General features: G+C 49.0%; 1 protein-coding gene across 2 annotated transcripts in view; it reads right to left on the bottom strand.

The window, feature by feature from the left end:
* Window positions 1–10518, bottom strand: part of LOC137428967 (autism susceptibility gene 2 protein homolog) — a 243157-nt gene extending 232639 nt beyond the window's left edge. For both annotated transcript variants that reach the window (XM_078780863.1, XM_078780865.1), the window contains exon 1: window positions 10428–10518. The gene's annotated coding sequence lies outside the window, so the exon portion shown is untranslated. The remainder of the gene's footprint in view (window positions 1–10427) is intronic.
* Window positions 10519–12747: the final 2229 nt, after the last annotated feature.

The raw sequence follows: 12747 nt of genomic DNA, 5'->3' as shown, positions 1-12747 counted from the left end.
GCTGTCTTTCCCTCGTGGTCCCCCTGTGCTCTCATTCCCTCATGGTCCCCCTGTGCTGTCTTTCCCTCGGGGTCCCCCTGTGCTGTCTTTCCCTCGTGGTCCCCCTGTACTGTCTTTCCCTCGTGGTCCCCCTGTGCTGTCTTTCCCTCGCGGTCCCCCTGTGCTGTCTTTCCCTCGCGGTCCCCCTGTGCTGTCTTTCCCTCGTGGTCCCCCTGTACTGTCTTTCCCTCGTGGTCCCCCTGTGCTGTCTTTCCCTCGTGGTCCCCCTGTGCTGTCTTTCCCTCGTGGTCCCCCTGTGCTGTCTTTCCCTCATGGTCCCCCTGTGCTGTCTTTCCCTCACGGTCCCCCTGTGCTGTCTTTCCCTCACGGTCCCCCTGTGCTGTCTTTCCCTCGTGGTCCCCCTGTGCTGTCTTTCCCTCGTGGTCCCCCTGTGCTGTCTTTCCCTCGTGGTCCCCCTGTGCTGTCTTTCCCTCGTGGTCCCCCTGTGCTGTCTTTCCCTCGCGGTCCCCCTGTGCTGTCTTTCCCTCATGGTCCACCTGTACTGTCTTTCCCTCGTGGTCCCCCTGTGCTGTCTTTCCCTCGTGGTCCCCCTGTGCTGTCTTTCCCTCGTGGTCCCCCTGTGCTGTCTTTCCCTCGCGGTCCCCCTGTGCTGTCTTTCCCTCGCGGTCCCCCTGTGCTGTCTTTCCCTCGCGGACCCCTGTGCTGTCTTTCCCTCGCGGTCCCCCTGTACTGTCTTTCCCTCGCGGTCCCCCTGTGCTTTCTTTCCCTCGTGGTCCCCCTGTGCTGTCTTTCCCTCGTGGTCCCCCTGTGCTGTCTTTCCCTCGCGGTCCCCCTGTGCTGTCTTTCCCTCGCGGTCCCCCTGTGCTGTCTTTCCCTCGCGGTCCCCCTGTGCTGTCTTTCCCTCGTGGTCCCCCTGTGCTGTCTTTCCCTCGTGGTCCCCCTGTGCTGTCTTTCCCTCGCGGTCCCCCTGTGCTGTCTTTCCCTCGTGGTCCACCTGTACTGTCTTTCCCTCGTGGTCCCCCTGTGCTGTCTTTCCCTCGTGGTCCCCCTGTGCTGTCTTTCCCTCGTGGTCCCCCTGTGCTGTCTTTCCCTCGCGGTCCCCCTGTGCTGTCTTTCCCTCGTGGTCCCCCTGTGCTGTCTTTCCCTTGCGGTCCCCCTGTACTGTCTTTCCCTCGTGGTCCCCCTGGGCTGTCTTTCCCTCATGGTCCCCCTGTGCTGTCTTTCCCTCGTGGTCCCCCTGTGCTGTCTTTCCCTCGCGGTCCCCCTGTGCTGTCTTTCCCTCGTGGTCCCCCTGTGCTGTCTTTCCCTCATGGTCCCCCTGTGCTGTCTTTCCCTCGTGGTCCCCCTGTGCTGTCTTTCCCTCGCGGTCCCCCTGTGCTGTCTTTCCCTCGCGGTCCCCCTGTGCTGTCTTTCCCTCGTGGTCCCCCTGTGCTGTCTTTCCCTCGCGGTCCCCCTGTGCTGTCTTTCCCTCATGGTCCACCTGTACTGTCTTTCCCTCGTGGTCCCCCTGTGCTGTCTTTCCCTCGTGGTCCCCCTGTGCTGTCTTTCCCTCGTGGTCCCCCTGTGCTGTCTTTCCCTCGCGGTCCCCCTGTGCTGTCTTTCCCTCGCGGTCCCCCTGTGCTGTCTTTCCCTCGCGGTCCCCCTGTGCTGTCTTTCCCTCGTGGTCCACCTGTACTGTCTTTCCCTCGTGGTCCCCCTGTGCTGTCTTTCCCTCGTGGTCCCCCTGTGCTGTCTTTCCCTCGTGGTCCCCCTGTGCTGTCTTTCCCTCGCGGTCCCCCTGTGCTGTCTTTCCCTCGTGGTCCCCCTGTGCTGTCTTTCCCTCGCGGTCCCCCTGTACTGTCTTTCCCTCGTGGTCCCCCTGTGCTGTCTTTCCCTCATGGTCCCCCTGTGCTGTCTTTCCCTCGTGGTCCCCCTGTGCTGTCTTTCCCTCGTGGTCCCCCTGTGCTGTCTTTCCCTCGTGGTCCCCCTGTGCTGTCTTTCCCTCGCGGTCCCCCTGTGCTGTCTTTCCCTCGTGGTCCCCCTGTGCTGTCTTTCCCTCGCGGGCCCCCTGTGCTGTCTTTCCCTTGCGGTCCCCCTGTACTGTCTTTCCCTCGTGGTCCCCCTGTGCTTTCTTTCCCTCGTGGTCCCCCTGTGCTGTCTTTCCCTCGTGGTCCCCCTGTGCTGTCTTTCCCTCGTGGTCCCCCTGTGCTGTCTTTCCCTCGCGGTCCCCCTGTGCTGGCTTTCCCTCGTGGTCCCCCTGTGCTGTCTTTCCCTCGTGGTCCCCCTGTGCTGTCTTTCCCTCGTGGTCCCCCTGTGCTGTCTTTCCCTCGCGGTCCCCCTGTGCTGGCTTTCCCTCGTGGTCCCCCTGTGCTGTCTTTCCCTCGCGGTCCCCCTGTGCTGTCTTTCCCTCGTGGTCCCCCTGTGCTGTCTTTCCCTCGTGGTCCCCCTGTGCTGTCTTTCCCTCGTGGTCCCCCTGTGCTGTCTTTTCCTCGTGGTTGTCAGCTCTTTCACGAGCCTCGATTCAGTATTTAAACAAACAAAAAAAAGAGGGTGTACTGTACTTACTTTTTCCACATGTGAAATTTGCATTTATGTTTATTTAAATTATACAATGGACTACAAAATGTAAATGTTTGATGATATTTGTTATATTATATCACCTTTATCTATCAATATTGTTGAAATGAAGATCAAATAGCTGTATGTTGAAAAAGTCAAAACTTTACATGGGGTGTATTTACTTTTTCACGTGACTGTATATATATATATATAAATAATAATATATATATATATATATATCTAAATAAATATATTAATATATATATATATATACACATATGTGTATATATATATATATATATATATATATATACACGTGTATATATATATATATATACTGTATATGTATATATATATATATATATATATATATATATATATATATATATATATATATATATATATCCTACTACCCCAATGTCAAAATTCTAGAAATATTAACAAAAATGGACAATATTTCAAATGAAACACGATCAAACACTGATGACAGCGATCAAACACAGACGTCGGCAATCACTGAGAGCAGCAAGGAATCAATGAGACAACGGCAATGGCCTGTGAATCGCCTTTTAGAATATCCCAAAGAGCCATCAACCAGCATCAACCAATGGCCTACAAAAACCATCCATTTTTATAACGCACATCACGGCAGGCCCACCGCTGAGTTTAATCATGGAAGCAATTCAAGTGCCAGTGAACTGCCTGCCAAACGAAGCATCTGTAGGACATTACAACAACCCATTAATGCCTTCACTTATTTATCTTCTTTTTTTTTTCAATTTTTTTGCAAATCGTCTACAGTTTTCACGTTGAACCTGCTGCAGTGATTTAATGCACCTCCAATGGACTGGAAGAAAATACATTTATTATATTATTTAAAATGTATCTATAGGCAAAAGGTGCGATATAAATACAATTTATTATTATTATTATTATTATTATTAGTTTCTTTTTTATTTGTACCTACTCACAAATCTGGAGCAAATGTGAAGCGATATAGTGAGGCTTATTATACACAAAGAAGAGTGTCGTCTTATAAAACAAAGAATGTTGTTTCTTTTTACCTCCACCACCAAAGGTGGATGGAGGTTATGTTTTCACCCCTGTCTGTTTGTCTGTCTGTCTGTTTGTTTGTTTATTTGTGAACAAAATATCTCAAAAAGTTGTGGACGGATGCAGACGAAATTTGACAGAGAGGTAGAGTATGTCACAAGGACGAAAGGATTTTGGTGAAGATCTGGATTCGGATCTGGCTACTGGAATTTTTAGTGATTCTTCACCATTGGGAGATCGGGCACAAAACGATACATAGCAGGATATCTCAAAAAGTTATGAAGATGTATTTGGACGAAACTTGTTGGACAGGTTCGGTGTGTGACAAGGAAGAATCGATTCGATTTTGGTGAAGATCTGAATATGGATTCGGATATGAGAATTATTTAATTCTTCAGTGATTCTTCACCATTGAGTGATGTGGCCAACCGGGCGGAGGTATGCTCTCTACTGAGTGCCGTTCTAGTTCTTATTGCATTTATGTATCAATACATTATTTAATGTATTAACATAAACAGCAAATATGAATTTCAACATCATCCTATAGTTACAAGTAAAACACAATCTGAACAACACAGCATCAGGCCATATAAAAAATCTGCAATGGAATACAACCAAAATGTCAGCTTCTTCCTCGACTCGATATGAATGATGGCCTGGTAACTTGGTGAGGAGGTGGTCTCCATCATGACAGCTGCATAACAACCTTCTCCAAGGCTAACTCCCTGCTTCACGAGGCCATCAGATACGCCGCTAGTTACAGAGCACATGCGGCTTATCTCGGCCGGGACGGCGACAGCTTTAATCAACGCTTTGTACCACGCCAAGCCACCATGCCATACAGCAGAGCACAGTTCAGAATGGCACAGATAAGCAGCTGCCTGCAGCAGCTTCTGCTTCTTGTAAATATGCAGCACGGAAATAATCCGCTCCGCTTCTTGGCTCAGTACAGTGCGTGCAGTGAAGCTTTACTGGGAATTCTCAATTCTGGTGTGCACCATACTCTGTTACAGAGCGTTGGTGCTGTTGAAGCAGTTTCTTGGCAAGGGTCATACCCTGGGTGGTTTGCCATTGCCTTACCAGCAGTAGTTAGGGCAGGAAGTTTGAATTTGGTAGTGGTGCTGGCGACAGCTCGCCTACTCTCCGCGAAGGGCACCGTGAGGTCTTTAACGCCCCTCAACTGTCGACTACCTGCCAAATTGGTGACCCACCCCGCCTGTGAAACTCCGGGACGGGTCGGGATTCAAACCCAGGCTAGGCAGCTGAGCAGGTGTGAGCACCTTCATGCCATCCTGCCAGCCCTCTTATTTTAAATAAATATATAATAATAATAATAAATAAGCTACGCAGCTTAGAGCCAGGTGTGAGCACCTTCATGCCATCCTGCCAGCCCTCTTATTTTAAATAAATAAATAATAATAATAAATAAGCTACGCAGCTTAGAGCCAGGTGTGAGCACCTTCATGCCATCCTGCCAGCCCTCTTATTTTAAATAAATAAATAATAATAATAAATAAGCTACGCAGCTTAGAGCCAGGTGTGAGCACCTTCATGCCATCCTGCCAGCCCTCTTATTTTAAATAAATAAATAATAATAATAAATAAGCTAGGCAGCTTAGAGCCAGGTGTGAGCACCTTCATGCCATCCTGCCAGCCCTCTTATTTTAAATAAATAAATAATAATAATAAATAAGCTAGGCAGCTAAGAGCCAGGTGTGAGCACCTTCATGCCATCCTGCCAGCCCTCTTATTTTAAATAAATATATAATAATAATAAATAAGCTGGGCAGCTTAGAGCCAGGTGTGAGCACCTTCATGCCATCCTGCCAGCCCTCTTATTTTAAATAAATATATAATAATAATAAATAAGCTGGGCAGCTTCGAGCCAGGTGTGAGCACCTTCATGCCATCCTGCCAGCCCTCTTATTTTAAATAAATATATAATAATAATAAATAAGCTAGGCAGTTTCGAGCCAGGTGTGAGCACCTTCATGCCATCCTGCCAGCCGTCTTATTTTAAATAAATATATAATAATAATAAATAAGCTAGGCAGCTTCGAGCCAGGTGTGAGCACCTTCATGCCATCCTGCCAGCCCTCTTATTTTAAATAATAAATAATAATAATAAATAATTAAGCTAGGCAGCTTAGAGCCGAATGTGAGCACCTTCATGCCATCCTGCCAGCCCTCTTATTTTAAATAATAATAATAAATAAGCTAGGCAGCTTAGAGCCAGGTGTGAGCACCTTCATGCCATCCTGCCAGCCCTCTTATTTTAAATAATAAATAATAATAATAAATAAGCTGGGCAGGTTAGAGCCGAGTGTGAGCACCTTCATGCCATCCTGCCAGCCCTCTTATTTTAAATAATAAATAATAATAATAAATAAGCTGGGCAGGTTAGAGCCGAATGTGAGCACCTTCATGCCATCCTGCCAGCCCTCTTATTTTAAATAAATATATAATAATAATAAATAAGCTGGGCAGGTTAGAGCCGAGTGTGAGCACCTTCATGCCATCCTGCCAGCCCTCTTATTTTAAATATATATATATAAAATAATACTTTTGGGCATCGAAGAAGAAAAATGCTCAGATTAATACCAATACGATAAGCTCTTTTGACAACATTAATTCGGTTGGCACAGTTTGTGTTTTCATGAAACCAGCGGCAAAGCGTGAAAATCAAAATGATTGAAGTCAAATCACAAAAGTATTTCCCCAGCAGAGTTAAGAACTTTTAAATGGGAGAGTTCAAATAAACATGGCACGCAACAAGCAATAGTCTCATCAGCAATGACTGCCCTTCCGAATGGATTTTCTCCATTTTGGAATGCCACGCTTGATACAGTACTGTTCAGCAGCTCGGCAGGACGAAGAGTCAACAGGCTTATGGGCATCTAGGGTTACCCCAGACGTGGGCTGTGCGCCAAGCAAAACTCAAATCAGATGGTTCTGTCGAGGCAGCCGTTTCCTTTTTTAACTCAATCCTACGCTTATAATGGCGGCGTGCATCTTGGTCGCTAACGCGTGCACGTAGAGACATTTTGCAGGTAGTAATCACAACTTTGCCCTCCTAGCACCGTAGCCTTAGCTTCCTACAGGTTATATGAGCATTTCGACTCGTACAAAATGCGATTGACATGATAAATGTTGAAGAAAAAATAATAATTCTAGAAAACAATAAAGTGTTGATGGTGAAATGGCCAATCACCGTCCTCGAAAACCCTTTGCTTCCCCACTCCGTACACCAATAACTTGCTCTCTGGCACAACCTCCGCAAAACTGGGAACGGCCGCCATTTTGTTGTACTCCCCTCCTCCAAAGTGCCTCACATGATGACATATTATAAGCGTCGTGACGTGGGCCTGTGGCTCGGTAGGCCCCAATCCGGCCCTGGTTATCCGAGGAGGTAACCGGGCCGCTCAACGACCCGCTCGGAGAGGGTGTAAAATGTAAATGTGACTTCATGGCCCGTCTGCCCAGGGCCTGAAGAGAAGGCTTCGTGAATGCTCCAGAAGGGTGACGTTCCTGCAGGTACCTCGTCAAATACTCCTCTCAACGTAAGCCTGTGAAACGCTGTTCCGGGATCACAATCGGTCAGAGACAATGCCGCGTCTGTACCTCGCTGCTTAGGTCAGAAAATAGTTCATTAAAGGACAAAAAGAAGTCATAATGTATGGACGAATCGACCTGGCTTTCCATTTTGACTTTGTAGAGAACCACCTTTAGAGGCCATTTTCCCCCACAGAGCAGGGGTTGGCCTTTTCCGGGCACCTTTGTCCCCTTTCTGAAGCAATGTTTTCTGGCCGGATGCCCTTCTAACCCCGTTGGTCACCTCTTGCTGCATTTTGACTTTGTATGTCAGGAATTAATTAGAAATGATGATCGGGAATGCGAGAGGCTGAAGCAAGAGGCAGTTTGTGCAGGATTTTCCTCCCCTCCGATCATAATGCGGCCCATGCACAGGTCTCAGCCTTGTGACCAACAAGCATTCCCACAAACCTGGACGAGCGTTCAACAGTGGACCTGGAGGAAGCTCCATTTGCCGGGACTGTGTCCTGACCTCACAAGGGAAAGCTGATATAATGATGATGCACCATGTTGGGAGAGGGAGACGAATCAGGAATATTACAATTTTGGGATAATCCAGGAATAAATAGACAGCTGAACTAATGGAATGTTGAGCATTCCTTATTATTTTTAATGGAAGCGAAAGCTGTGGCTCGTGAAGGCTTCCCACAACTTTTCTTAGCGAGTCGCTGTCTGGAATCGTGTATATATATAATATATATATATATATATATATATATATAACAGTATAAACAAATTAATCTTGAGGTTCGCATGTTACATGTGTGAATGGCCGTTTTCGGATAGCAAGGGGTGAGCAACATGTACTTACATATGGGGAAAAAAAATTCACTGCTCACTGCTCACCTCCCGAATCACTGCCTGCCTCCACTCATTTGCTCCTCTTTTTCCCACCTGCGGAACCAACTTCCACATCCTTTTCAATCCCATTCTTCCCTCCAGGTCTTCAAAGACAGCTGTTCATCACCATCTCAGATCGTCCCCAATCCAAAACCTGCCCCCAAATTTTGCTTATGTATCCACCTTGTCCACCCCTTGCGTTCTCCGCTACCCTTCACCATTACCTGCGTCCTTTGTTCGTCCGTCTGCGTCTACTTTCTCCCTCGACCCTCGTGTTGGCATTCCCGCCTTCTCCTCCTGTTGTTCCTTTTGTTATGTTGCGTCCTCATCCGTTCCGAGTTGTCGCTCTTCCACGAGCCTCGACTCAGTATTAAAATAAATAAATAAACAATGGTGCGTCAACTGTATCTCGTGTGGATAATTTCTGAAAGTCCCTCGTATTCCTCCTGTCAGGTAGATTTTGAGAATAAAGTATAATTAACGGAATGGGAATCAGATGTAAAGGCCTCCCACACCCTTCTTCCCCCTCCCACATCCCCCTTCCCCCTCCCACATCCCCCCTCCCCCTCCCACATCCCCCCCTCCCCCTCCCACATCCCACATCACCACAGCCCCCTTCCCCCTCCCACATCCCCCTTCCCCCTCCCACATCCCCACAGCCCCCTTCCCCCTCCCACATCCCCCTTCCCCCTCCCACATCCCCACAGCCCCCTTCCCCAGCCCCAAAGCCCCCTTCTCCTCCCCCTCCACCAACCCCATAAAAAAACGAAAAGGGAAAACACTGAATACTTCAACAACAGGGAAGGGCATCAACCGATTGGCAAATGGAAGTGACGACCCTAGAAATGACAGGTGAGAGGTGATGCACAGGTGAGAGGTGATGCACAGCACAGGTGAGAGGTGATGCGCAGCACAGGTGAGAGGTGATGCGCAGCACAGGTGAGAGGTGACGCGCAGCACAGGTGAGAGGTGACGCGCAGCACAGGTGAGAGGTGATGCGCAGCACAGGTGAGAGGTGATGCGCAGCACAGGTGAGAGGTGATGCACAGCACAGATGAGACGTGATGCGCAGCACAGGTGAGGGGATGCACTGCTCAAGTGAGAGGTGATGCACAGCATAGGTGAGAGGTGATGCACAGCATAAGTGAGAGGTGATGGACAGCACAAGTGAGAGGTGATGCACAGCACAGGTGAGAGTTGATGCACAGCACAGGTGAGAGGTGATGCACAGCACAGGTGAGAGGTAATGCACAGCACAGGTGAGAGGTAATGCACAGCACAGGTGAGAGGGGAGGCACAGCACAGATGAGAGGTGATGCACAGCACAGATGAGAGGTGAGGCGCAGCACAGGTGAGAGGTGAGGCGCAGCACATGTGAGAGGTGAGGCGCAGCAGAGGTGAGAGGTGATGCACAGCAAAGATGAGACGTGATGCGCAGCACAGGTGAGGGGATGCACTGCTCAAGTGAGAGGTAATGCACAGCATAGGTGAGGGGTGATGCACACACAGCACAGGTGAGGGGTGATGCACACACAGCACAGGTGAGGGGTGATGCACACACAGCACAGGTGAGGGGTGATGCACACACAGCACAGGTGAGGGGTGATGCACACACAGCACAGGTGAGGGGTGATGCACACACAGCACAGGTGAGGGGTGATGCACACACAGCACAGGTGAGGGGTGATGCACACACAGCACAGGTGAGGGGTGATGCACACACAGCACAGGTGAGGGGTGATGCACACACAGCACAGGTGAGGGGTGATGCACACACAGCACAGGTGAGGGGTGATGCACACACAGCACAGGTGAGGGGTGATGCACACACAGCACAGGTGAGGGGTGATGCACACACAGCACAGGTGAGGGGTGATGCACACACAGCACAGGTGAGGGGTGATGCACACACAGCACAGGTGAGGGGTGATGCACACACAGCACAGGTGAGGGGTGATGCGCAGCACAGGTGAGTCGATGCACTGCTCAAGTGAGAGGTGATGCACACACAGCACAGGTGAGAGTTAATACGGTTTCCGTTTGTAAGATCAAAACAATCCAGACATCAGATCGACATTGTCGCACACGATGGGAGCCTCTCACTTGTGACTCGAACGTGCTTCGTCAAAAATATTGGGGAAAAAAAAAAAATTGAAAACATTTTATGGTCATTGTTTTCGAAATAAATAAATAAATAAATCCCACTGCAAGGAACAAACAATTAACAAGTGAAAGGTCCAGTCGGAAGGACACCTGGCACGAGTACACGTAACGTCATTATAGAAGATGTAAATTAAATAAATTATTACTTTGATATGACATTCGGGAAGAAGAAGCACAGGAAGAGCGGACGGACAAGGGGAGAAGGGGAATGGTAATGGGAACAGAGTGCGCGCAGTCCGTACCTCAGGCTGTACGGGACGGCGGCGAACCCGCAGGTAGTCCGCTCGGACGGGCGAGGTACATCCAGGACAGCGGGCGGATCGCAGCTCGTCGTGGAATCGGCTATGTCCAACGTGAGAGGCGAAGGTTTCTCCCAATCCCGTTAAACGTCTCTTCCTCCGAGGCGCGAACACTGAGTGCGCGGCTCGGGTAGCGGAGACTGCGCACCCCTCCGTACGTCTCCTCCTCTCACATGCGACGTCTTCTTCCTCTTCCTTCCGGCATCCTCCTCTTCCTCTCCAGCTCCAACCTATTTGCCTTCGATTCTAATATCTACCCTTTTACTGCTAACTTCCCTCTCCTTTCCCTCTTCTATACAACTCTTCCTCTTCCTCCGATTCCTACCTTGGATCCCGAGTTATAATATTATTATATTAACCATATCAGTTTATCTCGTGTCGTCAACATATCTTTAACCTGGTGTTGGCTTCACGGTTAATAATATTAAAGTGGCTGCGTTGACATCCTCGGGTCCTGAGTTTGAGCCTCTGACACGTTGAATTAACACCAGGTGGGTTGACTCATCCTGTCATCCTTCTGAGGTTGACAAAATGAGTATCAGATGATTGGTAAAGGGGTCACTGCATCAGCGGCACAGTTGCGCTTCCAGAAAATGATGCAACCAGGAGCCGCAGGCTGCATACGAACCCCATCACCACTAACACCACCACCACAAATACCATCACCACCATTACTACCACCACCAACACCATGATCACTACCACCACCAACACCATCACCACCAACATAAACACCATCACCACCAACACAAACACAAACACCATCACTACCACCACCACCAACACCATCACCAACACCAACACCACCACCACCACAAACACCACCACCACCAACACCATGATCACTACCACCACCAACACCATCACCACCAACACAAACACCATCACTACCACCACCACCAACACCATCACTACCACCACCAACACCACCAACACCATCACCACCACCACAAACACCATCATCACAACCAACACAAACACAAACACCATCACTACCACCACCACCAACACCATCACAAACACCATCACCACCAACACCAACACCACCACCACCACCACCACAAACACCATCACCACCACCACCAACACCATGATCACTACCACCACCATCACCACCAACGCAAACACCATCACTACCACCACCACCACCAACACCATCACTACCACCACCAACATCACCACCAACACCATCACCACCTCCACAAACACCATCACCACCACCACCAACACAAACACCATCACTTCCACCACCAACACCACCAACACAAACACCATCACCACTGCCACAAACACCAACACTACCACCACCACCACAATTACCACCACCAACACCATCACCACCGCAACAAACACCACCAACACCAACACAAACACCATCACCACCGCCACAAACACCACCACCACAAACACCAACACCACCACCACAAGCACAATTACCACCACCAACACCATCACCACCGCAACAAACACCACCAACACCAACACAAACACAATTACCACCACAAACACCATCACCACCACCACAAACACCAACACCACCACCACAAGCACAATTACCACCACCAACACCATAACCACCACCACAAACACCACCACCACCACAAACACCACCACCACCACAAACACCACCACCTCAACCAACACCACCACCAACACCATCACCACCACAAACACCATCAGCACCATATCCTTCTCCATAAGTTTCTACTTTTGTTCTTCTCTTTATTCACAACGTCCTTCAATCAATCTTCACCTTCGACTGTACCTGATCATCTCTTCCCCTTCCTTGTTTACCTTCTCTTCACCCATCCTCCTGACTCCCCTTTCTCTTCAATCCATCTTTCCTTCGCCTTTATCCGTTATTCCTGCCTGACACCATTGGCCTCTTCTCCTCCTCTAAAGGTTTTCATTCATTCATTGATTCCCCTTCCCTCTAATAATGTCGATCTGTCATGATGTCACCTTAATTAGGATGGATCACTGTCCTCCTTTTCCAGGTAACCCACCTCTCATTTGCTGCTAGTAGTGGATGGATCACTGTCCACCTTTTCCAGGTAACCCACCTCTCCTTTCCTGCTTGTAGTGGATGAATCACTGTCCTCCTTTTCCAGGTAACCCACCTCTTATTTGCTGCTAGTAGTGGATGGATCACTGTCCTCCTTTTACAGGTAACCCACCTCTCATTTGCTGCTAGTAGTGGATGGATCACTGTCCACCTTTTCCAGGTAACCCACCTCTCCTTTCCTGCTTGTAGTGGATGAAT

Source organism: Myxine glutinosa, chromosome 6 (assembly GCF_964187855.1).
Source record: "Myxine glutinosa chromosome 6, kmMyxGlut1.1, whole genome shotgun sequence".
Taxonomy (NCBI): Eukaryota; Metazoa; Chordata; class Myxini; order Myxiniformes; family Myxinidae; genus Myxine; species Myxine glutinosa.
This window is presented reverse-complemented; position numbering and strand designations above follow the sequence as displayed.